Source organism: Dendrobium catenatum, unplaced genomic scaffold (genome assembly GCF_001605985.2).
Source record: "Dendrobium catenatum unplaced genomic scaffold, ASM160598v2 original_scaffold_138396, whole genome shotgun sequence".
Lineage (NCBI taxonomy): Eukaryota > Viridiplantae > Streptophyta > Magnoliopsida > Asparagales > Orchidaceae > Dendrobium > Dendrobium catenatum.
Window position 1 is genome coordinate 327,127 of NW_021456829.1, and position 12,760 is coordinate 339,886.

The following is a 12,760-nucleotide window of genomic DNA, read 5'->3' on the forward strand; positions in this document are numbered from 1 at the left end:
GGACATTTGAAGGCCTTAGTGATGTTGGAATTCTGTGATCTTGGGCTCGTTGGACTCATCTCGTCAAGCCGTTCGATTCGAGTATAAGCTCGTTAAAATCGGAGACCGTTTGGTAACTCAAATAGTGGTTTGAACCTTCCAACAGTGCTTTGAACCCTTGATTCGTACTCATTTGGGCTCGGATTGGGTCGATCTTGGTGTCATTGGGTTTGTATTTCCGAGACGCTCAGTTTGACTATAAACTCGTTGAAATCGGAGTTCGGATGCTCCCGAAATCAAATTTTGAAGTTTCCAACTAGCCTTTTGCCTCAAGATTCGTGTCCGATCAGGATAATTTTATGATGACGTATCAATATCTAATTTTTAAAACTAATTATTCATCTTACAATTTTGAAAATTAGCTTTTTAAAGTTACAGCTTTAAAATTCAAATTAAAAAAAAAAGTTCAAATGATTGAATGAGTTAAGTATTAATTTTTCTAAACTATGAAGTATAAACAAAGTTCATTCAAATTAAGATCTAGGTTTTTATTATTATCCTAATTTTACATCATTTTTATAAGGGTCAATTAAATAATCAAAATATAAAAATAATTAGTGGACAACACTACGAAAAAATACACGATTACCGTCGGATTTTCCGGTAGAAAATTCTGCGCCGGTTAGCACAGCGCATGTAACGGCGCATTGTTGCGACGGAACATCTAAGGCGGATTTTTCGGCGCAAACTACGCCGGAACCTTTTCGGCGTCAGTTGCGCCGGTATCGGCGTCGGCATAAACCAACATTTCATCATTTCCGTCGCATGTTACAGAGAAACACAATCAGTTATTGGATTAAATGCGCAAAATGAGGGAGCAGATGAGTGGAAAAGAGGTAGCTCCAGCTGAGGAGGAGTCCACGGATTCAGAGTAGTTTAGTTTATTTTATGAACTTGTTTATTTTCTTTGAATCTGTAATATTGAACAATATGTGATATTTTAAGTTGGTTGTTACTATTGAACAGTTCCTTTTAATGAGTATTTATGTTTTTGTGCATCTGTTGAATTGTTATAAACTGTTGTGGATAGATATTTGTATAGGTTTTCAGGTGTGGAAATTTGATTGTTGGCTGGGAATGAAAATTTTTTTTTTGTCAATGCTACAGGTTTCCGGCGGATTTTGCGCCGGTCATTCGCCGGAAAAGACGATACAACGAATCTGATCGATCATACCGGCGTCTATTCGTATGCCGGGAATTCCCGGCGCCTTTTCCGGCGTCGTATCCGCCGGCGTTGTCCGACGCATATTTTACACCGTAAACATTCCCGCAGGTTATTTACGGCATACTAACGACGTTCTTTCCGCCGGTACATACCGGCGGACTCATACGACGCAAATTACCGACGCCGATGTTGCCGGAATTATTGGTCGAAAGGTCGCTGGCTACCATCATTTTTTGCGCCGGTAATGTGTCGGAAAGTGCGCCGGAAATGTTTCCGGCGCATTATATGCGCTGGACAACATTTATTGACGCGAGCCAAACCGGCACATGGAATTCCGACGGAAAGGGCGCCAGAAACCCATGATTCCGACGGATTTCTTATAGTAGCGGCGGATTTTATCCGCCGGTATTAACGGGTTTTCCCGTAGTGCAATAATAATTTAAGCATGAAGAGAATTTGCTAATATGTAAATAAACACATAAACAAATATTACAAACACATGCTTTCATATTAGTGATAAAAGGTGAATACAAATGTGTTGAACATAAACATAACATTCATAACATAACGAGTACTAACATAACACACATAAATTGTCTTCTAGAAGTGTTAAGTTTTAAGTTTTTAGCTAGACTATTCCAATCATTGCTTTTCAAAATGAACCAATTCAGTTATTGCTCGCAAATAATCAATATCTCCTCATAAATAAGGTTTCAATATGTGGAAATTTTCTTTAAATATATGCAAGCTTTTCTTGTCTTGTATTCTCACAGTCCCATAAAGGAAAATATTTTTATGATAATGAATGGCCCTGACCACCTGTATTTTAATTTTTCTTGGAATAATTTAAGTCTAGAATTGAAAAGTAAAACATCTTGACCAAAAGTGAATTCTTTCTTAAGAAGATTTTTATTATGCCATTTTTTTAAACTTTTTTCTTTGTAAATTTTTTAATTTTTGTAAGCTTCATTTCTAAATTCTTTTAATTCACTTAAGTGTAGTAGTCTTTTTTTAACACTTTCAAAATAATTCAATTCTTTGATTGCTTAGAATACCTAATGCTCTAATTCTACAAGAAGATGAAAGCTTTTCCAAAAACTAATTCATAAGGAGTCATACCAATTGGAGTTTTAAATGTAGTTCTATAGGCCTATAATGTATCATCCAATTTAATTGTCCATTCTTTCCTATTAGAACTGATAGTTTTTTTTTCTTCAATATCTTCTTAATTCCCTATTGCTAATTTCATCATGTCCATTGGTTTGAGGATGATAAGAAGTATATTTCCAATGGAAAATCCCAAAATTCTTAAGGATAGTTTTTATTCTTTTATTACAAAAATGACTTCCTCCATCATTGAATAAAACTATTGACATCTCAAATCTTGAAAGAAAAAAACATTTCTCTTTAAGAAATTAATCACAATTTGAATATCATTTTTAGAGGTTTACACACCTTTGATCCATTTAGAAACATAATCCACAACAATGCGAATATATTGGTTTCCACACGATGGCACAAAATGTCCCATAAAATCTAATCCCCAAACATCAAATATTTCTTATTCCAAAATATAATTTATTGGCATTTCATTTCTTTTAGTTATATTGCATACTCTTTGGCACTGATCTTATCTTTCTACATATTCCTTCACATCCTTAAATAGGGTGGGCCAATAAAATATAACTTGAAAGATTTTAGCAGCATTTCTAAATCCTTCAAAATATCCCCCATAGTTTGAGTCATGGTAATCACTAATAATGGAATTTATTTTCTCATCATGAACACATCTTCTTATGATTTGATCATTGCAAGTTTGAAATAAATAGGGTTCATCTCAAAAGTAAGATTTGGTATCACACACATACTTTCTTTTTTGAGATATAGATAATTCATAAAGAAATATTTCACTTACAATAAAATTTACAATGACAGCATACTATGGAGATTTATTCAACTGGAGAGCAAATAATTATTCTTCGGTGAATTTTTCATTAGATTCAACATCAACTAATGCATGCTTTCAAGTCTAGAAAGAAGATCAATAATTTGATTTTCAATATCCTTTTGATAAAAAATTTCTACACTAAATTCTTGTAACAACAAAATCTACCTAACTAGTCTTAGTTTGATATCTTTCTTTGTCATAAGATATTTGATGGTAGCATGATCAATGTAAACAATAACCTTGGTTAAAATCAAACAAGATCTAAACTTGTTAAATGCAAAACAACAACTAACAATTCTTTTTCAGTGGTTGTATAGTTAGATTGTGCAAAATTCAAAGTTTTGCTAGCATAAATATAACATGAAATTTCTTATCTCTCTTTTATCCCAGAACTACACCAACAACAATATCACTGATATCACACATCACTACAAAAGGTAAAGACCAATCAGGAGTAATAATAACATGAGCAGTAGTCAAATGATGCTTTAAAAGAAATCTCTTATGCTAACAAATGACATAAAGGCTTAAAATTTTTAGAGAAATCTTTTATAAATCTTCTATAAAAACTAGCATTTCCTAAGAAGCTTCTAATCCCCTTAATAGAATTGGGTGGAAAAGTTTATCAATCACTTGAATTTTTACAATGTGTACTAACAATCCTTTCCTATATATCTTATACCCTTAGACAATGCCTTCAGTTACCATGAATAGACATTTCTCCCAATTTAGCACAAAATTGGTTTCAACCACATCTTTTTATAATAGTAGTTAAGTATTTTAGACATGATTTAATTGTAATGCCAAATACATAAAAATCATCTATGAATATTTCAATACACTACTCAATTAAGTTTGAAAAAATAGACGTCATGCCTCTTTGAAAAGTAGCAAGAGAATTACATAAGCCAAAAGGCTTTCTCCTGAAACCAAACATTTCACAGGGACTAGTGAAACTAGTCTTATCTTCATCGTCAGGTGTAATAGGAATCTAATGATAACCATAATATACATCTAAAAGTAATAAAATGGATGGCCTACCAACATATCAAGCATTTGATCAAGAAATAACGAAGGGAAATGAAATTTTCAAGTTGTTTTATTTAATTTCTTATAGTCAATTCAAATCCTCCAACCTGTGACAATTCTAGTGGGTATTAATTCATTATGTTCATTGGATATAATATTTAATCCTCCCTTCTCATGAACATAATGAATGGGATCGACCTAAGAACTATTAGAAATTGGGTAGATAATCACAACATCTAACCATTTAAGAATTATTTGTCAAGATTTCTTTTGATCAGCCTCTTAGAAAAAGGAGGTGGTGCTCTCTCAACAAATTTTTTATAAATCTTTTCAAGTTCTTTAACAGGTTTAGGTTGTTCATAAGTGGTCTTATTCTCTTGTTGTTCTTCTATATCATCCTTGTCTTAGGGTTGGTCTATTTCTTTATAAGGATCTCTTAACCCTTTCCACTTTTAAGTTGGATATTAGAACATTATTCTACCAAATTTTGATAATGAATCAACCTAGCCAATTGCCCTATTTGATCTTCAATTTTTTTTAAAAGCATTAGATTGATTATTCAATTGCATTACTAAGTACTGGAGAACAATATTTTCAAAGTATTCCTTCATATTCCTTTCACGATATTTTTAAGGTTCATCTATATGGCTTAAGAGCAACCAACTTCAATTAGAAATTCAGTAAAAAAAGAATATAATAAAACTAATTATAAAATTAACTTAATAATATAGTAAAATTATAAGAAAAACAAAATTTTTGCCAGCAACGATGCCAAAAACTTGATGGGAGTCGCAGAGTAACCTAAAAATTGTGAAAATGATTTAGGACTATATCAATTCCTAAACAATGCTTAGGTTTTCTTTTATATAAAAATTAAACCCTAAACCTCACTTAATATACACAATTAGACATGTCATATCAAGTAATATAGTGATAGAATAGAGTATTGATCCCACGAGGAATAATATTTACTTGCAAATATTATTAATATCTACTACAATTATAATAATTGTCCTACTCAATAAAAATAAGTTTTGGTGGAGATTCAATCACTTAATTTAAAATCAAAGAAAATTTAAATGAAACACTAGCTGGATAAAATGTTTTGGATTGATGGAATATAAATATAATACATAAGAAAAGATATCACAAGATGGCTCAATAATATCCTCTACACTCCTCCTTGAACTTACATAACTGCTTCCATAAATATTGATCAAACACTCTTACGAAATGCATGGTTCTAGTGCTCTATAAATTTCCTTAGTTATTACTCCTAAAGAAATTATAGAGAAACTCAATGAAGACTGAAATAAACTAAGTGACTGAACTCCCTTACTAACATTATAAACAAATTATTTATAGAAAAATATCAAAAATAGATTTCGACACTGCAAAGCTCAAGACACTTGCACTATAGTGCCCATAAAATAAACTAACGCCGGCCCACAGCGCTAAGGATTTCATCCATTACAGCGCTTGCCTTTATGGATATATTATTTAGTGAATAGACACGTCAATTCACTGTTATACCATATCTTGAATGCTACAACATGGCATTTCTGATGATTGAGTGCTGCAACATCCATGTGGCACTCCCTTGGCTTGGCAACACTGGAATTTAACGTTGTGATGGTATGTAGACAAAGATTGGATTTTGCAGTGCTGACTCCTTTGACACTGTTAAACAAAGAATGTGCACTTCCATATCCATATTTGAGTGCTCTAGTGGTGTCAATAATGGCACCATGATGATATTATGTCTGACATCACGACGGTGTACCATACTTAAAACTTTATATATTTTTTGTATTTTTTCTACACAAATACAATTAAAATACCACATTTTCACTAAAAATTTAATATATAAAATATAACATTATTTACACTCATCAATGGTGTGGTTGATTTATAGAGGAAGACAAACATATACATAAAACTAGATGTAATGGAATATGCATTGATTGCAACTTATAATTTGAGTGTGAGGAACTAGAACATGTGCTCTATTTTATAATTAAGAAGTGTGGATAAATTAATATTTTAAAGATATATTCAGTTAAGGTGTTGAACATTAAATGTTTCAAATAAATTATCCTATTAGGCCTATTATGAGGGCAAGCAAAAAACCAAGTTAACAAATCTCTATGAATAATAGACTACTATAGAGGCCCAAATTTTTTAATATTTTTAAAAGTTTTTTTTTTTTATTTTTACTTGTTCACCTAGGCGCATGAATTTCTTTCTTTGGCGTGTTTTTGAATTGAAATAGCATTAAAAAATAAATGGTTTGAACTCCTACATTAATGGCCACCATGCTCCTTTCCCTCCCTTTTTTCCATCCAAAATTTGTAGTTGAAGAGTTATGTAATGCCTATAAATATGGGCTAATATTCATTGTAATTTTCCATAGATGAATAATTTTTTTAGGAATAATATTCTTTATTTTTTGTTTGTTTGTAGTAGCTTTAAGTGTGTAGTTTATCTTTAACAAGTAAAGAAGTATCCTTTGATTTCTTTTAAGTTGCTTACTACTTCTCCATTACAACTATTTTAAGCTTTCCTCATATCTTCCTCCATTTCATAAGTGTCATCCGATCATAAAATTATATGCAAAACCTTACATCCATTACAATCCCTCTTTGAATCTCTTAACCATAATAAGGAAAGCTAAGACTAGTCTTGTTACTTGTACAATCACACCTATTAAACTCCATCAAATTGTACTAGCTACTCTAGATTATAAGTAAGAATTATAAGATAGCCATCCACAATAAATATTTTGAAGGTGTAGATCTGATGCTATGATTATTTACTTTTCATGTAATCTTGGATGTCATACATGCATTCAATATATTTATTTACTTGCATTGTGCTAAGTGTAAATTTAATAGTATTTTACTATCTTAAATATTAGTACAAATATTATTTAAAATTATTATGATGCAAGAATGTCTTAGAAAAAAAGGAGGAAAAATTCACAAGTGGTGAACCAACACTGCAGCACTAGTTGGAGTGCTGCAATGCCCACAAAACCCCAGTGCCAAATCTAGACATCGTATCATTGGTGCCTCAAGAAAAATGTCAATTACTTTAGCACTCCAATGGAGCCAAGGTCAGTGTTGTAGCACTTCACAATGTTGTAGGGCTAGAAGTCAACATTGCAGTATTATAGTATTGAGCGCTGGAGCAACAAATTATAGTGCTAGATTATATATTCAAGCATCAGAGTGCACAACATTTTTAGCGCTACAGTGGAGAAATTATCGAAATGAGGAGCCACATCGATTCAACCGAATGATACACTGATTCTGCCAATAGATGTGTTGGATCATTCCAATGACATAGTAGAGACTGAGGTGTTAGTTTATTCTATAATGCTGCAACACTAATCTATTGACCTCCGTAGTGCCTATGCTCATTTATGTACTACTATAAATAATTTTTAGTTTATTTTAGTGGGAGATTCTATCATTTTTAGGAGGGGACTATCACGATCATGTAGTTTTGTTTTCTTAAGTGTAGTGCTCCCTTAGAGTCAAGTTTAAGAAGGCTAGGGGAAAGAAAGATAGTACATTTAGAGATTGTTAGCCTATCTTATTGTAAGCAATTAGACATTTGGAGGGAAAATGAGTGTGAAAAGTGAATTTGTATTATCCTGATGATATCTAATTACCTTTTTAATTTTATACTTTCTCTAATATGCAAGCAATGACTTCTAGATTATTCTCTTTTATTTCCATGGCTAGCTAATTTATTATTTTGGGCCAATGATGTGAAACCTATGTGATCAAGTAATAAAGTGATTGAGTGATTGTTGATCCCATAAGGGAGTGTTCTGCTAGATTATAATAAAATTAATACTATTTACTATAGATGCACCGTTTACCCTACTAAATAAGAATGAAGGGTTTTGAGCTTCTACTTCTTATAGAGAATGTAAATAGATTATGTGATACAAATATATAAATTTTATTATGGACTAATACTTGTGAAACAATAGTGTTTTCCTAATGAGACTCTTATATGTTGATATGGATCAAAGCATATGCATCCCTAGATCAAAAGGATATTCAAGACCTTCATATAATTTTAATGCCCCCATAAAACTTAGAAGATTTAACATCTTATGTCTAGGCATGCCAACATTCTATTCCAATGCTCTTATTTGTACCAATGTTCCTGAGTTTAGTCAATATATCATAGTAGATATTAACTACATACATAACCATTGTTTGCATTAACTGAAGAATGATGGATATTAAAAATATCCATAATTTCATTTAAAACTGGAGAGTATGTATTAGTAATTTCTTTGTGTTCACATCATTAGCCCTAAACTCTAAAAGTAGCCATAGATAAATTAGAAAGCAAACATATTTTTATTTCACTCATAGAAGAAAAGATATGGGAGAATTAATAAGGAAAGATTTCACAAGGATAGTACAATTGGCTTCTCTACACTCCTACTTCCAATGTTAGAATTTCTTACACAAGAGAGACTAAGATCTCTAAGGAAAGTATCTGCACTTTCTTAGCCTCCTATAGATTTTATTCAAAGGGGAACTAAAAACTACAATGAATATTACAAGACTCTACTAAAAGTGACATAAATTTTTAATAAAAGAATTAAAAAACAATTTATAATGAGTACATAAACTACCTCACGCACTATGGCACTTAAAATGGTGGCACTGTGATGCTATCAGATGAACTAGTGCTTCATTGTGTTGTTGCATTGACTCGATATGTCTGTTAGTTAAACCAATGCATCGCTTTGTTAAATCAATACTACATCTTTCGTCAATTGTTCTGCCATAATGCTTTAAAAGTTGAACATTATGATGCTTGAATATATAATCTGGTGCTACAGTGTTGTAATGATCAATGCTCTGATGTTCAAATTTTCAAGAATAAGGTGCTGCAATATAGATTTCTAATGTTGCGGTTCTATTAAGAGTTGCGATACTGATCTTAGCTCCATTAGCTCACTGAATTATTTACTATTTTCTCGAGATGCTGACACTATACTTCGCCAGTTTGGTGTTAAGGCATTGTAGATCCTGCAATGTCATAATTGGAATGTTATTACACTAGCTCAATACTTATAATTTTTTTTTCATTTTTCTAAATATTTCATGCAAAAACACTATTAAAATAACATGTTTTAATTGAATTTAAATATAATAAACAATACATAATTTACACTTAATAAATTTTTTCTAGCAGAAACTTTTACTTATCCTCAAGTAATGGTGTAATCACCTATTGATTAATTTAATAGCCTAAATAAAAAAATTAAAAATTAAAATTTATTAAAATATAAGATAATACACTACAGTTTAAAATTAATTTAGAATGATTAAAGCTGTAATGCCAATTTGAGAAAATTATAAATAATTATCCTAAGTAATCATCTTTGTTATTGCTTGAATTGAACTTATCCACTATCAATATATATGTAAGATTGACTTCTAGTTTCAGAAATGAATAATATATCACTTAGAAATTAGTTGTGGTTGTAGTTAATTTGAAAGTACATTTGTGCACTATCATATGTATTAGTTCACTTATCTAGTCCCATTTTATTTAAGTGTCGGGGTGCTTTTTGGACTTGAGTTTTAACATATACTAATTTTTTAATATACTCATCTTTTTTTTTCCTTTTCTCAAAATTTTCTTTTGATTTTTCATGTTTACACTTATTTTTTATACTTAGAGTACATATTAACGATTTTGAATATCAGTTTGCTTTCATCCCTTCAGCAACTCTAAATGATTTTATGTAAGGATTTATTAAGATCACTAATTGCATATTTAAGTTTACTATGATCTTCATAATTTAAGCTACACACTTTTTTTTCTCTCCAAACTCAATTATTCATTCTCAAATTCAGTAGTCAGTGCAAGACTGTATAGTTTCTAAGTTCAAGACAAGTCAATAACTTAAATGATCTTCCTAAGTTAATTATTAAAATTTTCAAATTATGAATTACTATGCTTTGTTCTTTCATATTATCATCTAAGATTTTATTATTATCTTAATTTTACATAATATTTAATTACTATTTTTTTTGGCTAAATAAACAATCAAAGTGCAAGCGCTATGTAAAGGATTTCAAAAATTAAGCATAAATTGGAATTTAAATTAGATGTAAATGATAGAAAAAAAATAATGTAAACTATATTAATTAAACATAACTAAACATAAAAATATAGCTTGCCTTTTCATTGAATGGTAAAAAGCTTATAGGCAATGTAATACAAACAACCGAAAGAAAACGTACATAATAAGATAATAAGTGCATGAAGCATTATCCTCCCAATCCTTCTCCATTCAAGATTTGATGTCTTTCCCTCATCAAAATAGTAAATGGCTCTCATATCCATACCACAACATCATAATCACATCATCACGGTAATCTAACAGACATATCGAGTCAATGCAACAACACCCTTGACTGTCAAATCTAATTTAAACCCTAAATCATATTCTAACTGTGCATTGGCATAGTGCCTTGATCATTGACACTTAAAATCATCCTTTGACAATCACCCTTGACTGTCATATGATCATTTGATTTATCTCCTGACAATCGTCAAATGATTGTTAGTGATATGATCATTGCAAAGTTAAAATTCCTTCAATCATTGATCTCTATGGATCAATTCAAAACCTAAATCAAAATCAAGCCATAATTCCATCAGTTGATTGTCCTCCGTGATAATCAGCTAATCTCTTGTTCAATCATTGATGATCATAAATAATTGTCAATGATCTGAGCATTTCAAATTTTAAATCCTTACAAGCTATTGTCTAAATAAAATTTAAATCCAATCCAGTGATTAAAAGGTAATTATCTTCATTGTAGTTTAAGACTAAGTTTGGGATGGCTTTCTTACTATTTCTTAAAGCAAAACTACTTTAAGAAGCAATAAGAAAGCCGTCCCAAACAAAGCCTTAAACTACAATGAAGATAAATACCTTCTAACTATTGTGTCAAATCAATGTGTGTGTGCTAGCTCCTTATGGCGTGTTTGGTTGAAATCCAAGTTAGCCTAAACAAAGTTTATGAAAAATATAATTATAACTATAATTTAAATTTAACAATAATTAAATTTGATTCTAATGAATCTTTAAAGTAACTTAATTATTATTAGAGATAAGATTAAATGATAAAACATAAAGCTCATCATCCATCTTTCTGATCACCAATGCAAAATTCTAATATATATACCTATCTAACTTCTAACTTTTTATACTTATTTATAAAACAGTGTGAGGAACCCTTTTCCTTCTTTTCAATTGTCAGTGGCACAAAACAAGATAAAAATAGCTATTTTATCATAGTGCATTTCCATAGTCAGAGAGCTCTCTATTCCCTAAGCCCCATTAAAGCTCTCTCTCCTCCACCATTGGACCCTCAAAGTTAGGTAGTTGCTTTAGAGAATATTATGAATGTGAACACTATGTTGACATATCAAATACATTGTTATCATAACCCCAATGCGACTACTCGACGAAGATACAAATTATTTTATTTCTATTATTGGTTTTGGCTCTTTAGTAGTACTGTTTGTTATCTACTTTTTCATCATTTGAAGCAATAGAATGAATGAAAGGCCAGAAGCAAAAGGAATGGGTCTTCAAGTAATCATTAGGTCTCTTGAATTATAATATGAAAATCATAAATTTGAGTCATGAAAATATTTATTTTTATATTAAATAAGATTATTTGCACCATTTTCTTTCAAAATTATGTATTAATAGTAGCTTATTGCACATATTATGCTAAGATTTTTTCTTTTCTTCCTTTTTTTTTTCTTTATTGTTATGCTTAGGTAATATTAGAAAATATTAGAAATAATCTTTCTTTATTAGATTTAAATGAGAATTTGACTTTTAATAAGACACAATGGGGAAAAAAGATTCATGTAGCCGACTCCCACAGTGGGTTGAAGGCTTGATGTTGTTGTTGTTATTGTTGTTATCCTTAGATTGGGCATTCAATGTGTATTCATTTAGGTTTCTTTTTCGTGACATTATGTTGTCATTTGATGAAAATATAAGTATCATTATTCATTCTTATAGAGATGGCTAACTACTTTGTAGTTTTTTACGATTATAAAATTATAAAAGAGATGCACACGTTATAGTGCTTTCCATCAGGCGTTTGCTTAGCAATTTATATTGTGATTTTTTAAACGAAAAAAGCGATAACAAAATGAGGTGTATGATTTTGTTTGATTCTGCCTTTGTTCTACTTAATCTTTCAAAAAAAAAAAACTTTATTTTTATTTAAAATCATACTTGGAATGCATGTTCTTTAGAGCTATAAACTTAAAAAAAAAATCATGTTTTAATGCTATATGAAGACAACTTTACAAAGATAACTTTAGTTATTAATGTGCCTTTGGGCACCTTTTGTTCAAAGTTAGTTCATCTTCCTTTAGCTAATATTTATTTATTTGTCAATTTGGGATATTAGACAAGCTTTTTTCTTTGGTTGGAAAATTAGTTAGTAAAAAAATATTATATTAATTATAATAAACAACTAAATTAAATTATGACTAACTAT